Raw genomic sequence first — 16,616 nt, 5'->3', positions numbered from 1 at the left:
AATTGCAACTTGGTAGTGTTTCTTCTCATTATGAAAACACAATAAATGCATATAAAAAGTAAGTCACAAAAACTAGTGAAAAAATACAGTGTCTTACAATTCTAGATGCTGAAGAACTGTAAGCGTAACTCTAACTTCAGGCCTAGATGAAGCAAAGCAAGATTTAGGGCATTATTTAATTTTGAGTCACCTTTTTTGTCACAGAGAAGAACATCATAATGATAGACTTGTTCTAACTATCCAGGTTGAATGCATTTCAAGCACAAGCCTGCTGCTCCTCTCTGCATCCTGCCTCCCAAAACAAAACAAAACAAAACAAAACAAAACAAAACAACAACAGAGAACAACACCAGCAACAGCAATAAAGAGAAAGGATTAAGGTAGAGAGGAGTCAAGTGCAAGGAAAATCTGTCGAAGTAGATCCTACACTTACTCTGGGATACTGGAATTTAACAAACTATTGAACTATGATGTCAAACAGCCTCACTTTTCCTGCAGGAGAATCCTGTCCCTCTGAAAGCCAAAGAAGTTTAGTCACTCACATGTTAAAGGCCAAGATTTTATCTTGTGTCTTTTCCAGTCAGAACTTCTTTTCAAGGATCGATGGGAAAAAAAATCCTAAAACACCAAATGTAAACAAAAAAAAAAAAAAAAAAAGCTTCACTTCATTAGAGGTGTTGATTGCACTTTTGACATCAGCAGATTTGTTGCTATGCTCTTCACTTCTTCCACTCCAAAGCAAACTGAGAAAGAGGATTTAAAATCAAGAAGTTTTCGTGTATACATCTTACCTAACAAGTTTACTACTGTCTAATAGCAACTGAAATTGCTAACTTCTTCCTTATCAGTCCTACTTCCCAGTCTCTTTTCTGCTTCATCCTCAAAGACCTTTTCTTTTTTTTTCCTTTTTAATACTACTTTACCTCTCCTGTTACCTGACAGAGAAGGAGTAACTCTCAAGACTTTGTAGAGAAATAGATAGAAATAGATTACCTTGAACCATTTGTTTCTTTCCTAATATGCCTTTTTTTTTTCCCTGCCAAATGGTAAGCTAAAACAGTCCAACTGTCAATATCCTTTCATTAAAAAATAAAACTAAAAACTAAAAAATAATAATAATAATAAAAAAAGAAAACATCATTCCACCTTGCCAAAGCTACTGAAAGTTTTCTGGTAGAACAAGATGGTCAAATCCAGTCATGAGATCATTCTCTGGAGATCCATAATCAAAGTATTGTCAGATTGCTATCACCCAGCACAGGTGGAAAATTTCAGACTACTAGAGAAAGACACTAGACATGTTTTAGTATGAGTATAGTCAACAGTTTTACTGTTATTCCCAAAGGTCCCAAACAACAGGCATGTAACTCCCCAGAGCATCCAGTGAAGTTAAGTTTTAATGCATTCCCTTTTCTCCATATGTTATTAACTTAATTTGCCAGACATCTCTGTTTCTTCCTGTCAGTCTCATCTCTTTGAGGATCCTGTCTTTCAAGGTCTGGTTCTTTGAAGAGAGAGTTCAAGGTCCCTGGAGGTGTTTAAGGAAAGGGTTAGGGACATGGTTTAGTGGGTAATATTGGTGGTAGGTGGACGGTTGGACCAGATGATCTTGGAGGTCTTTTCCAACCTTAATGGCTGTATGATTCCCATGAACATCTAGTCTAGCGTGAGGAACTTAAGATTTATACTTTAAGCATCCAAAATATTCATAAAATTATCAAAAATAATTAACATGAAACAAAATATGGTCTTCTCTTTTGTTGTTGTTGTTGTTTTTGGGTTCTGTTGTTGTTGTTGTTTGTTATTAATGTTTCATTAAGTCAGGGCTATGTACCAAAATCAGAAAGGACTGAAACGCTGAAGGCAGCTGCTGGGAGATGAATGATCTCCCTTACCTCCTGTCTCCTTTTCTCAAGGGAGAGCATCTAGAGTCCATGTTGTGTTCTTCAGAGGTGCAGAGCATATTATAGGATATAAAAACCACACATTTGCAACACGTTTCTTTATAGCAGACAAAAAGTAATATGATCTTTTCTTCTGCACAATACATATGCATGTATTTGTTCTAAGTTCATACTGACTTATGTGTACATTCACAGGGTCTGTTCTTACATCAGAATAATTACAGGCTTCCCCATCACTGGATGTCGTTCTGTAGCCTGCATTTTACAGCATGTACACTTAATGACCTCCTTTGGCCTTGAAAATATACCTCCAACAAATCTTCCACTAAAATGGGTGCAGTCTGAAGCACTGAGTGAAAACTAACACTTACACAAACCAATTAATTTACATAATGAAAGCAAAGAAGTGAGAATTTTCTAGTTAGAGTTTTCTAGTGAGAATTTACTAGAAAAGATTGACATGCACTATTAAGATCAAGCAGCACACATAATGTTCTGCATGTTTTAATTCTTTTACTCCTTAGAACTGGATTTACTTACAGTGCTTTGTATTGAGCTGGAGTTCAGTTGCTAACTGGAAATAGGAGTAATTATGTGCTCACATAGGAATTAGTATTAGGTAGTATTTTCTACTTCCATTTTAAAAGAAATGCACTCAGAATGAGTGTTTCATCTGGATTCCAACACATCTCTTTGTTTGCAGACATAGAAACTCTCTATTTAGGTAATTGCTTTGTCATGCTAAAAAAAAAAAAATAAAAGGCATGCACAAACAAAACAACAACAAATAGGAATCAGGGAGCGGTTTATTTCCCACTGCGGCAGTCCCCAGAGGAACTGTCAGCTGAAATCTGACTGCAGTCCTGCATTACTGAAGCACAGGCATACTATCACAGGCAGATGATAAAAAGGTTTTCTCTGCCCTTCCCAGCTTTTGTATACTCTCTGAGTTACTCTGAATAACCCTGGATGCTGGCCCTGGGCGTAGCTTCTCCAAATGGCATCGCCACTGTGGCTTCTGCAGCTCTGGAGCATTTGCCTCAAAGTATCAGCTCTCCTGCTTAATTGTGCAGCCTCATTTAGAGAAAATGCCCGATATGCTCTGATATGAAAACGTACTGCTTCATGGGAAATCTGGGCTAGCTGCAAGAGTTACAATTAGACAATGATGTCTCTGTAGAAAGACATAAAATAAATACGCACTCAGTATGCAGTAAAAAAACACCTTAGCAAAGAACATTTTGGCTTTGGGAGCTGGTTGAATCTCTCCAGGATCCTCATCGTGTAACTTCTTTCTGTTCAGCTTGCTTCTGTCCCTATGGTATGTTGACAGCTTCCCTGTCCTGCTTTGCAAAACGGGTTTTTCATTCATAGGATATATCTCTGAAAGTTGCTTCAGAGAGTTCACTGACTAACGTTACTCTTCAATACTGGTTATGCAGTTTTCTTGGGAAGAATATTACCTGAAGTCAGTATCTATATTCACTCTTGATAGTTCACTTGGGCTATCTGTGTAGCCAGAATTTAGTCTTTTCTCTTTCAAAACAATATAGAAAAGAGTAAAGGAAGAGAAAGCGCCCTGATATTAAAATATTATGAAATTAGTCCCTTATTTTCTACACTTTTAGCTTTCGGAGGTATAAGACAGTAAAAGGAATGCAACGCACTTTTCTATGTATGTTATACAGATGGATAAATTTCCATTACACTGACTGCATATGCAATAAAGGACGCCAGATTTGCTGGCATTTGCTGCAACTTTGTGTGCAGGTTTGTGGCCACATGCACAAGTTGCAGGAATAACACAGCCTGTTTTTCCTAGAACATAGTCTGTCATTTGCAAAACTTTGTCCTATTTGAGTGAAATCAAGCAAGTATGCCTTAAGTGAGTTTAGGAGAATGACGATGCTTTGTCCTCCTAATAAGAGCACTGAGAAGCTTAGTTTATTAGGGATAGCACATGGCTAGTCCGATATTCATAAAACAGGGTAAAGGTTACAAAAATTCTCCCCAGATCTTGAATGTCCACCCAGCCAACAACGGCCTCACTCCATATTTTTTAGAAAAAACATCAGTGACACAAAGCTGCAATTCTGCGAGGAGGGGAAGTGGTAGCTAACATGGTAACTACGTACAGTTTTGGCTAACGTATTACTCACTTCAACTTACAGGAAGGTAGACCATATATAGATCATTTTATCATTTCCTTGTGCCAGGGTCCACACTGTGCAGCAGGCTATGGTAATGTACGATAGGGTATCTCTCTAATCACCTGCCAGCCACAGCATTTTGCTCTGACAGTGCACTTTGGTACAGTGGTCTGAGCTCTAGATAAAGTGCAGGGTGACTTACACCTCGTTACACAAATTCTGCACTGCCTTGTTCGTAGCACATGTACTGCACAGGGAGGAGAGAGAAGCAATGGTAGCAATCATGAGGGAACAGCTATGTGTACTTTGGAAATGCAGGTGGAAAACAGGATCATCTAGCAAGGGAGTCTATAAATGCCAGAGTACTAGCAAGCCAAAAAAAAAAAAAAAAGTCTATTAAATATACAGAGGTTCAAATCACAAGTTTCACATGCTGTTATTTGTTTATGTGAAGGTAATACGTTGTTTTCTGGGATTAGTGCCTGTGAGACACAAGCGCCTGTGTGTGAACCTGATTTGTCATCTCACGGTTAAAACAGGGGACTTACTAGTGATTCAGTTTGGAGACAAGGCAAAACAATTCCACTAGGGTTGCTAGATAGCTGTCCACACTTGTGGTGAGGCTGCTGCCACCATCATCTCACTGGCTACATGCGTCAAATCTCCTTTTGCCATCAGCAGTTCAAAGATGGTGCGTACAGGACGCCACTGAAACTGAGTGAATGGTGTTGCTACGCTCCCAGCACAGCAGCAGGAACAGGGACTTGTCACCCTTGGAATGTGTCACATCAACAGCTTTCCCAGCTTCTGTTCTGTAAAAACGTGGGTGCCGCCGCGGAGACTGAAGGTCCAGCTTAAACACAACCTTTGCAATAATCTGTTACTTCTGCAAGCTTGCAAAAATTGGTGCTGCACAACAGGCACATTTTCAAAAAATCAAAATCAAAAATAAATCCGTTGGTTTTGCATGCATCCCTGCTGTTTGAAAGGATAAAAATAATTAGCAAATAAAAACGCAGTGTATGGTGATCACTGCCAGATGGTACCAACCACAGAGTACGGGTATCTGTTGAATTTTCCCAGTTACACTGGATTTCTTGTGATCACTAACACATTTTTACTGTGTGCTTATATATGTGAAAGGGCTGAACTCTAAAAATATTACAAAAATTGTCAACAAATGCTCAAACTCTCCTACACCAAAAACACCAATGAGAAACACTCTCCAAGGTCACTGCTCCTGTTGGCAGAACACACCCTTTATGTTCCTTCTGGCAAACAGGTGATATGAAATTAGGATGTCTGCAAAAAACAGCAGTATGGTTGACAGTACTATTTGATTAACGAGCTGCTTCATTGTCAGATTTGATTCTCAGTCTGAAGTCCAACAGCCTGTGGTGTTTTCTAAACTCTTTGCCTGATAGTTTCTGCATAAAGATTGGAAAAGTGGATAGTGCACATTCCAGGAACATTTTTGAGCAACATACTCTATCTTAATATCAGCTGCTCACTCAAACAATAGTGAGCGGCTGTTATTAAGCCAATATTAACAATGCCTAGGCTGTTCTAGGCACTGATGGAAATCTGTCCTGTCCCACTGAAAAATGCATACACAGATCCTAATCAAATATTGTCGTTTCTTCTACTTTCGAAGGTTTCCAAAAGTGAGTGAGAGTATAAAGGATAGCGCATCAGGCCTTCTGGGAGCTTCCACCGTAAAAATTGTTGTTATTTTGTTTCCAGAGCTTCACCGCTTATGAGCTGAGATGTTGACAGGAAAGAATAGATTTTGAAGAGTTCACAATATATCTGCCAGCTCTGCACAAGGATGGACATGCTGCTTGGCTTGCCAAGTGACCTGTGCTTGCAAAACACTGATACATACACTGATACAACATCAGAACCATAGGACACTGTTTTGGATGGCTTTGCTTTCAAAATATGTATAAACAACAGTTCTGGTTTCTGTACCCGGAGGTAAATTGTTGTAAGTTGCCTGTCTCTAACTTCTTCTTGGTCCCTAATGCATTCCTGGGTCTCGTCTCTACCTCTTCCCTTGATACTGTAGTGGCAGCTGGTAGATCTGTGGTGGAAATATGTATGACAAGATCCCATCAGAATGCCCACATTCTCTGTCTGCATTGCTCTGTTGTTTCCTGGACAGTGATCATAGTAGCGGAAGTAGGGGAGACCAAGACTTTATAATAAATGACACCTTGCTCCTGCTTCTACCATCTCCTTTGTCATTACAGAAATTAAGGCACCTGTGTTCTTCTCTTTAACTGTTGCTACGGTTTCCCTTGAGAAGAAATATTTTTTTTTGATATTATATTCCGCCTTTCCTCTAAAACATTAAATTATTTTAATAGGGCCATGGATAAACAGAGAGGCAGTGGTAGAAAAATTAATGCTTGCAGTGCTAATCCTATCATTGAATTCGTATAGGAAACAGGAGGCAAAAGACTGTTCGTAGCAGCAGCAATGAGGATATGATGCATGGCACAGAGATGTGATCCTGTCGCCGTATCTTAGAAAAGGAAGCAGACATGCAGTTGAAACACAGCGATAGGTAGGGGCTCTGCTTTCTTTTGCCTGCCGATGGCATGCTAAGGCTAACTCCTGAAATCAATTCATACTCCTCTGCACAGCTGTGGACTGCCTTAGGTCTGATGATAAACTGCATGCAAGTACCTTTCATGAGCTGGTTCCCCAACAGCACAGAAAAGCACACGTGGCCCAGAATAGTCTTGGAGCTCAGCAGATCTGTATGTCGTCCGCTGCAACAACCTGAACAGCAATTTGTGGCCACCCCTTGTAGAAATGCAGTCAAAGCTGGCCCCAATCCAACATTCATAGGCTTTTATAGACGCAAAGGCTCTAAAAATAATGCATTTGAAATAATACACTCAAGACCAGAATGTGACAGCGCTCTGGAGCACAGCTCAGCACAGACTGTCTCGCTCAGTGCCTGAGGATCGGTAAGTGGGGACTAACTGCATTGATCATTTCTCTTCCCTGATCATATGAACATAATATCTAAGAGTCTGAGATCAGCTGCCAGCACAAACAATTACAGACCTGAGGACCATTTCCCAAGTGACTGCTGCCAGCAGACTTGTACCCGCCCCACAATACTCCAGGACATGGGAGAATGCAAACCTGTTCTCGCTTTTCTTACAATGTTTGCTCAGCAGCGTTCCAAGTCTGCAGACCTACTGTTGGCCATGATCTGTGTGCCACCCACCCCACTAATATTACTCTCCCACCACAGACAGTAGGAACTTTCAAAATCTTTCAACAACCTGAGCAGACAAACAAAAAACTTTAAAGAAAACAAGGGTTTCCTTCCTAGACCTGTAACACTTCCCTATGTTTCCTTTTCGGGAAAGAAGGAGGATCCAGGGACATCTTTAATTGTCTCCATTCAGATTTGACCCCATCCCAACCCCAATACAGAAGGCAATCATGTGAAGCAATTGCAAGAAGAGCCGAGCAGCTTTTCTTTTGGGACTCTGTTTGTATCTGCTATGATTTGTGCTACATCCCCAACTCTTGCCATGCCTCAGGCCCCAGCACTTTTTTCAAAATCTGGCAGCCTCTTAATCTACAGTTCTCCCAGAAAGCACAGACAGGACCTTACATCTGCACTGCACAAGATTTACAGCTGTGAAGTGTGACAATTGGTTACACGTACCCCCATTCATGCTGCTCTGGCTGTGCACAGGGCCCTTTACAATCAAGGGAAGCAAAATATACATAACTGCTTTGGGACAATGCATGTTTTACAGGGCATAATAAAAGAGACTAAAGGCAAGAGCTCTCGAGTACTATTTCTAGCTGTGACACTTTGTCTGTGTGCCCTTGGGAGAGCAAACTCTGTATTTAAGCTCCCGGCATGTTTATTCCTTACAGAGACTACATGCTTTTTAGCTGGTGAGGTCAGCAGTTGTCCAGTGTGTTTATGTGAACCATGCATATAACACGGAAGAAATGTGAAGCTCTAATATCATACAAAACAAAAGGAATACATTATCAAGGTAAAATGAAAAAGATAAGAGTATTGCTTATACTCTGGGGGGGGGGCAGGGGGGGGAGGGGTGTAAGTATCATAAATAAATAACAGCCTAAGTAGACTTCCTTGACATTATGAAATTTTTGTTTTGTAGTAGGCAAGCTGTTTTTCCTGCAACTTACAGACAGGGATCCATTATGACAGTGCTATAACTGAAGCACAAACATTACAAGTACTATTTCCTTTTGTTTTATAGGCACATATGATAAGATCTACACAGGCTTTGTGTTACAAGTTGAAATCCATAAGCAGCAGTCTCACAACCAGTAGCCCTTGTTCTTGTTGGGGGGGGGGGGGGGGGGGGGGTTCAACTTACCAGATGCCTGCTGGAAATACAACACAGCAGAGAGGAAACAGTCTAGGATGTTTTGGGGGCGTGTGGAAGATAACTTCCTGACACAGCTGCTGAGTGAGCCAGCTAGGGAAGGCATCCTGCTGGACCTTTTTCTTGTGAACTGTGAAAGGCTCATGGGAGATGTGAAGGCTGGAGGCTGTCTTGGCCACAGTGATCATGAATTAATAGTTTTCAATTCCTGGAAGAGTAAGGAGGGGGTGTTAGCAGAACTGTCACCCTGTACTTCCAGAGGGCAGGCTTCGGCCTGTTCAGGAGACTGGTTGGTGGAATCCCTTGGGATGCAGTCCTGAAGGGCAAAGGAGTCCGGAAAAGCTGGACACTCTTCAAGAAGGAAATCATAAAAGAGCAGGAGCAGGCTGTCCCCATGGGCTGAAAGATGAGCTGGTGCGGAGGAAGACCAGCCTGTTTGAAGAGAGAGCTGCGCTAGAGCTCAGGAAGAAAAAGGGTTTGTGACCTATGTAATATGGGTGGGGTGGGGTAGGGGACAAACAGAAGGGCTACAAAGATCTCATGAGGCTATGCAGGGAGAAAATTAGAAGGGTCAAAGCCCCACTGGAGCTCAGCCTGGCTGCCACTATTAAAGACAATAAAAAATGCTTTTTTAAGTACATAAACAAGAAAAGGAGGACTAAAAAGAATCTCCATCCTTTACTGTATGGAGGGGGGAAACATAGTGACAAGAGATGAGGAAAATGCTGAGGTACTTAATGCCTTACTTGCTTCAGTCTTTATTCAGACCTTATTGCTCTACACAACTACCTCAAAGGAGGTTGGGGTGGGGGGAAGGATGTCTCTTATCCCAAACAACAAGTGAAAGAACATGAGGAAATGACCTCAAGATATGCTAGTGAGGTTTAGGTTGGGTATTAGGAAAGGTTTCTTCACGGCAAGGGTTGTGAAGCATTGGAACAGGCTGTCCACGAAAGTAGTTGAGTCACCATCCCCGGAGATACTCAAAAGAAGTGTAGATGTGCTCAGACATTGTTTTGTGGTAGACTTGGCAGCACTAGGTTAACAGTTGGACTAGATGATTCCACTCCAGTAATATGAAGTGGTCTAAATAGAAATAAACTTCAGATTTTGAGTGTATTACTCAGGAATCAGAGGTATAGCATCCATTTTATCATTCTGTTGATCATTTTGGGAGGGAACAACATGTCTGCAGTGTGACACCACCATCAGGCTTGTGATGCAAGAGCTAAGACACGGTCTTAGTTTTGGCCAGGGTTAAAACATAGCCTTCTTCTTAAAGGAATAATTTCTTTAGCAAATTTCTATTCTCCTCCTTCAGCTAGCACCCTTTTGCACACCGTTTTTTAGAAGCAGTGCTTTGTCCCAGCAGTACATGTCTGGGGAGTAAAGCTGTGCATCCTTCTAAACTAAAATTCAGAAGCAGGGACAGCCTTTACCAGAAAATAGCCGGGAAACTCGTTGAATAGTTATCTTTCATATGTCAGAAGAAATCCATTTCACGGTTTGTAGTCCTAATCCAAAGTTCACCGAAGCCTGTGGGTTTTCATTAACTTTGACAGGTTTCAGATCAGATCTTCAGAAAAAGAGACACAAAGTAGTGCACCACCACCTAGATACCAGCCTCTGGGTGGGGGTACAATAAAAGCTGTGCAAAGTAGAACCCAGTTGAGGTTTTCACTCAGCTCTTTCCCACAACCCTTAAGCATCTGAGGAAAATAATTTACAGCTTTAGAATAAATCCTTAGCCAGCTTTCACCCAGTGGGCTTTTCATGAGAATGACTAGAGGTGGGTAGCTAAGGCAACTTCAGCCCTCTTTCTTTAAGTATCTTCATAAACACCATCTGGTGTATGAGGACTGCACATGCTTAGTATCTCACCAATGAAGAAATATCTGCCTTAATCTTCTGTGTTTCATAGTCACATGCATCTCCAGGGAATAACTTGCTCGCATGATGAAGACAAAAAAAGAGTGCAGTTCGGCAGCTCCCATCGGTGGAGGCCTCTAAGCAGCACGAAGACAACAACTGTGGCTGCTCTGGACACCAGGAAAGAGAGGAGTCCTCCTGGAGAGGCAACACAACTGGACTAACTGATTAGCAGTGCCAACCAGGCAAGCAAAAGGTCTTGCAGACACTTGGACACTGGATTGTGGGTCTGGCAGAGTGATCCCCTTTGTAATTAGGATGGAGAGAATCCTATCATAAAACAGGAGAGCCTGATGTGTCAAAGGAAAATGGGAGAAGGGGGAGGAATACATATGGGAAATTCACTCCTGAAGCAAAGCAAACTGAAAGAGAGGCTGTCCCCTGGGCATCTGCATGCAAAGATCGATTCATGACTAACAAGAAGAGAGAGAAAAAGGGTGATTAAAAAAGAACTAAGGCATTGTTTGAAGAGAAGGTAGAAAAAAATGGAGAAATAGAGAAGTGACAAATAAGAAGAAAAAAAAAAGGGGGGGGGGGATGTATAAAAGGCAGAAAGATGAGGAAAGGAAGGACAGACTTGTCCTAGAACATGCCTACTTCCAAAACAACATCTGATTTGGGGGTATCTTGGGTAGCAGTTAACTGAGCCAGACTCCCTAGACTGAGAACTACATTTAACAGAAAAAGAGAACATTTGTTATACAAACAGCAACTTATATTCCTGGAGAGATGGAGAAATATGTGAACTTTGTCTGAAGGCTTATGTTTCCCTTCAGCTGCTCCACACTGAGAAGCCAAAAAATCTCCGGGAGTCATTTTATTATGCTGTGTTTGGATACTGTGAGGAAGTCATGCTCCAGGCTCAAATTCAAGCCACTACTATAGTCAGAAGAATAATTAAAATAACGATAGCTTTTTAATTGCCTAAGGTACTTGCAGCTTTATTTCCTTTTCTGGTGAACTGCAGTCATTTCCACTTAAATTCAAGGCGTAGAACAGGATACGCAGGATAAACTGAGAAAATTATTGAATCCTTAAAAATCAAAGGGAGGATGTAGTCTGTCTTCTCAGGTTTTTCCTCTAATATTGTGAAAGTTCTGTAATTTGCTTCTCTCCAAAATATTTGGAAAGGCTCCTTCCTCTTCGCCATGCCTTTATACAATTTCCACTGCAGTCCCCTCAGATTATGGAAGATCACATATGGTATTTCTGACACTGGCAATAAGGTATGTATTATGTTACTATATATGTAACAACAACCTTTCCTCTCAAATAATTAGAAATACACCGTAACAAGGCAGAACACTGACCTCTGTATGCTATAATCTAAACTAAAGTTCAGGACCCAGATCTGCAGTGAGGTATACACACCGATAAATGCCTATATTGTTTGTTATTGTTGTTGTTTTGAAATCAAAACAAAATGAAACACATAAAGCTAGTACTGCTTCCATTTGGATGTGTGGAGAGATTCTTCCTGATTACCACGTCAGGAGGAAAAATACTTCACATATCCTCACTGCTTGGCACTCATGTCACCCCAGTCACATTCACTAGGCCAAAAACTGACTAGATGTCAACACTTAGCAGCTGCACGCTCTCACAGATGTGAGTTGCTGACAAATCAGGGAAGACATATGGGTACTGATGCCACCTATGTTGCACCTGTTATTTGAAGTAAAAAAACAGATCTCAATTCACCTAGTTTTATCCTGTTTCCATATTAAAATGTCCTTGGCCATCTAGGCATATTTTTTTCACTGTTGGCCTATGAGGGACCTTGGCTGATAAGCATGAGAACCAGTTTAAACTAGCAGCTTGAACACTTGTCTGCTTCTTGAGGTCTGCAAAGAAAAAGTGGATGCTATGGCAGTCCTCAGGTCCAGTGTGTGTGGGGGTAGGAATATGGACAATGTTGCTTTGGCACAGATTTTGCACTCTGCTGCTTGAGTGGTAGCAAAAAGATACTCTGGTGTGGTGGACTCTCCAGGCAGAATGGTCACAGCGTCTGCAAGTTGTTAGGTGTAGCAGATCCATAAAAAAGCCTGGTAATATGCTTCAGAGCAGATGTACAGTTAAAATAATAGTAATAATGATAATAATAATAAATCGTTCAAGAGCTATTGAAGCTGTTGATTAGGAGAATCTACTGCTTTGTTTAAATGTGAAAATTGTTTACATGAACCCAACTCTCACAAAAATCCAAGCCAAGATTCCCACTGAATTCAATGTCAGGAGCAACTAAAAAGCTTGTAAGGATTAACTGCCTCTGTGTACAACACTGACAGAATTCTCAAAAGTGCACAAGGGCCTCAACTGGAGAGAATTCCCAAAAGCCTGTCATGATTTTGTAGAACTTTTTAATATTTGTTATAGACTCGTCTGGAAAAATAAAAGTTTGGTGTAAATAAATACTGCAGACTGCTTGCCTGCTTTTGCTTTGACAAACATTCTTTCCATGTCCCATATATTCACACTTCCATTATTTGGAAATCAGTTCAGAATTTAATACCTGAGTTCGAATATTCAGGAGGTCTATCTCAGAATTCAGTCTCAGTTATTTTCCTTTTTATTTTTACTTTTTTTTTTTTTTTTCCCCTGTTGTTTCTAGCTAATCCCATTTGTGCTATTTGGAGCCACACATAAATAAATATCAGTAGAGACTACTCACCTTCAGAACTGTGTAATTTTGAAATGGCAGAAGTCTCAAATGCTGGCTGGAGCTTTTTCTCTTTCCTGAAATATTGTATCTTGCATAATATCTCCCCGCTGAAACATTTGTCTTGGATCAAAGAAACTGGCATTGGAAGGCAACTTTTGATCAGAAACACGTAAGGTAAAATAAGTTTTTGCAGTGGGCCACAAACATCATATTTTTTGTGTCCTCCAGCAACAGATATTTTTGGCTTTGATTTAAGCAGCTGTTTGACATCTTCAGATATAAAACTGCCTGGGATTGTCATTTCTGTTCTTGGTGAGTCAGCATTTTTCTTTACAAAATCTATTTGTGAATAAATGCTACTAACAAAATCACGACAAAGAAAACTGCATTTGTTATGTGCTGCAGCATCCCAGTTATTAGATCTTACAGCTGACTGTATGGTATGAAAGAGAGAGATGTGCATTTGTTCCAAAAGCCATCGGTACTTTTCCTGCTCATTTTTAATATTTCTGAGGGATAACAACAATTCTGACACCTGAAAAAAAAAAAAAAGGATTTTTTTCTCATTAATGGCTATGAAGATAAATTCTGTGGATGACTAAGAAGTTTTATTTTGTTAATATTTTGTTATTACTTTCATTCTTTAAAAGAATATACGTTTTGATAAAAATCATGGTTTGGTAGACATTAATCTTCATACCATGCAAACAGATCATGCTTGCCACAAAAATCTTGCATAACAAACATAAGATAAAACAGTATTCAAGGGCTAGAGATGAAGATAAAAGCAAAATGATGATGTAAGATATAATGAGCTGTGTTCCCAATACTCCACAATGATGACAGTTCCCTTTGGATTGATTTATATCAATATGTATAGATGTTTCTTTTATAATGTTTATAACAGACTGTAGATGACAACAGCTCCATGAAAACTCATCTCTAATTTTTCTACTTCATGCCTTGATTAACAAAATTGTCCAAAACTACTTTTAAAATGTCGTTTGACCTGAAAAATGCATTCCACTACACAGGCTATGTGTATAAAACAGATCACTAAAAGTGAGAAAATGAATGTAGAGAAGCTGTAACATTTTGTATCCCTCTACTTAGCCTATGTCCCACACTCAGTGCCAGCGAATCTCTTACCAGGAAGCTACTAAGATGATGCACCAAATCAGGAAAAGAATGTGCTGTTTATTTGCTGTCATATACTATTATGTACTGGATCCAAATATTATGCATTAAAAGTTATTTTATTTTACTGAAAACTCATAGAAACTGACAATTTCTGTGCAGATGTAGTTAGCATTGCTTAGAATAAAAACTACTTCAGACAGAATGCCTGCTGTTGAGATTACAATGTCCTTCGTTTTATTCAAATAGCACTCAACGTTTACAGAAGAAATCAAGTGAGCTGCTTCCATTAAGATAACTGAGTATTAAGGGACACATAATCTAAAAGACAAAGTGGAATCTGATATCTGGCACTTACTGATGTTCTGATCAAGCATTCTCATATATATAGAACAACGAGAAACAAACAAAATGATCTTGTTGATTTACTGCATGAACATAAGACAAATATATATTTTCAGAATAGGAGCAAATGATAGTAATTGAAATACTATGCTTATAAATACTGAACTTGAAATGATAAACTGCTACAAATTCTGGTACCAATTCTTTTTTCTGCTACAAAAATTAAATGCAAATATATTTGTGACTCTTAAAAAAGTTCCTCTGTATTTTCTTGCTAGGCATCTTTCCATTAAAGCCTGGCATATCTCCTCACTCTGACAGTTCCACTATACATACCAAAAAGCATTTTGAACAAATACTAATTTGGTACTGTAGAGGTACCTAGGCAATTGTTTTTGGAAAAACAAAACAAAACAAACCCCACCAACACTGAAGATATAAGGAAGTAGACACAGAAAGCCTACAAATGGGTTTTATACTGTTACAGTTCTTACTTTACAACCAAAAGAGAAAGACTGTTTCTTCTGCTCTGGATCTTCTGGCACTATATCATTCCCAGTTTGATCCATTGTGGCCTCACTCTGCTGAAAAAAATGAAAGACGTTTTAATTAAAATACCTGAAAATGATAGGTTTAAAAGGGGAAAAGTTTAATAGGAAAAATACAAATGCCCAAAAGGGACCCAATTCCACGTTTCTCAGCATCCTGTGAACTAACAGTGGTATTTCTGTATTACGCATCTGTACTGGGTCTGGCTGGGATGGAGTTAACTTTCCCTGCAGCAGCCCATACAGCGCTGGGCGCTGCACTTGCAGCTAGGACAGCACTGGTATCACCCCAGTGTTGTGTCTGCTGCTGAGCAGTGCTGGCACAGCATCAGGACTGCTCCCCAGAGCCAGCAGGCTGGGGGTGGGCAAGAGGGGAGGAAGGGACATCACCAGGGCAGCTGACCTGAACCAGCCAAAGGGATATTGCGTGCCACGTGATGTCACACTCAGCAATAACGGGTGGGAAAGGAAAAGGCGGAGGGGGCGGTGGAAGCTCTCATTATGAAGACATCTGTTCACCCAAACAACCGCTATGCATATTGAGGCCCTGCGTGCCAGGACATGGCCAAACATTGCTTATTGATTGGAATTAGAGAGTAAATTTTTTTTCCTCTCTCTCTCTCTCTTTCTCTGTGCTTCTCTTCTGCATGACATTGCTTTTTTTTTCTTTTTTTCTTTTTTTCTCTTCCTTTTCCCTTTAATTAAATTATCCTTAACTCAACCCGTAAGCTTTTTTCTTTCCAGCACACTTTCTTCTCCCCCCTCTTCTAAGGGAGGGGAGTGAGAGAGCGGAGAGCGGTTGTGGTAGAGTTCAGCTGCCCAGCAGGGTACAGCCACCACAGCATCACAGTACTTTGCCCACCAGTGTATAAAAGCCTCTCTAAAATGGCAGGATTTCTCCCTTTCCTTGCGAGACGATTGCCAGTGCCAAAACACCCGAGGGGGCCTCGCCCTTTGGCCTGCTGGGGATCCACCATGGAGGCCACAGCTTGGCCTCCCTTGGCCCTCAGAGAGGCTCAGAGCAGGGAGCGCCAGGGAGTGCTGAGGCACTGCCGGGGGCAGGGGGGGAAGATGGCGGCTGGGGGAAGATGGCGGCTGGGGGAAGATGGCCGCCACCAGTGGGGCCTTGACCTGCTGGTAGTGTTTAATTTTTATTTGCCTAAATTTTACTAAATATTTTACCTGGGGTGAAAAAATTCTCTTTCCTGCCTGCTTTCACTCTCCTCCCACCTCCTGCCCCAAAGGCCGCTTTGGGGAGTGAGAAGTGCCGTGAGCTGTGGCAGGCTTTCTTCAGGCAGCAGGTGACTATGCAGGCAGGTTTCTTGAGCTAGCAGGGCCGGAGGTGTCAGCAGACGGAAAAAAAGCCACTGCCTTTGCAATGCACCAAAACATTCTCTGTTCAAAACTCAGCTCGGGCAGATTCCCACCGGAGTACTATTTTCCAGGAAATATTTTTCAAATTAATAATGAACCAAGGGTTCTGTTTTTAGAATTGCGTGCATGCAAAACCTCTTTATTGAGGCACATGGGCCTAATTATAACAC

The 16,616-nt window shown here is 40.8% G+C and overlaps 1 long non-coding RNA gene across 1 annotated transcript; it reads right to left on the bottom strand.

The window, feature by feature from the left end:
* Positions 1–13,453: 13,453 nt before the first annotated feature.
* On the bottom strand, positions 13,454–15,379 carry LOC310889894. Its single transcript, XR_014576875.1, has 3 exons — positions 15,242–15,379; positions 15,019–15,108; positions 13,454–13,577 (listed from the first exon to the last, which is right to left on the bottom strand). It is a non-coding gene; the product is annotated as an uncharacterized lncRNA (long non-coding RNA).
* Between the last annotated feature and the right edge of the window lie 1,237 nt (positions 15,380–16,616).

The sequence above is a fragment of the Anser anser genome (assembly GCF_964211835.1).
Source record: "Anser anser genome assembly, chromosome: Z".
NCBI lineage: Eukaryota > Metazoa > Chordata > Aves > Anseriformes > Anatidae > Anser > Anser anser.
The sequence above is the reverse complement of the archived record's forward strand: the minus strand, read 5'-3'. Positions and strand labels throughout refer to the sequence as shown.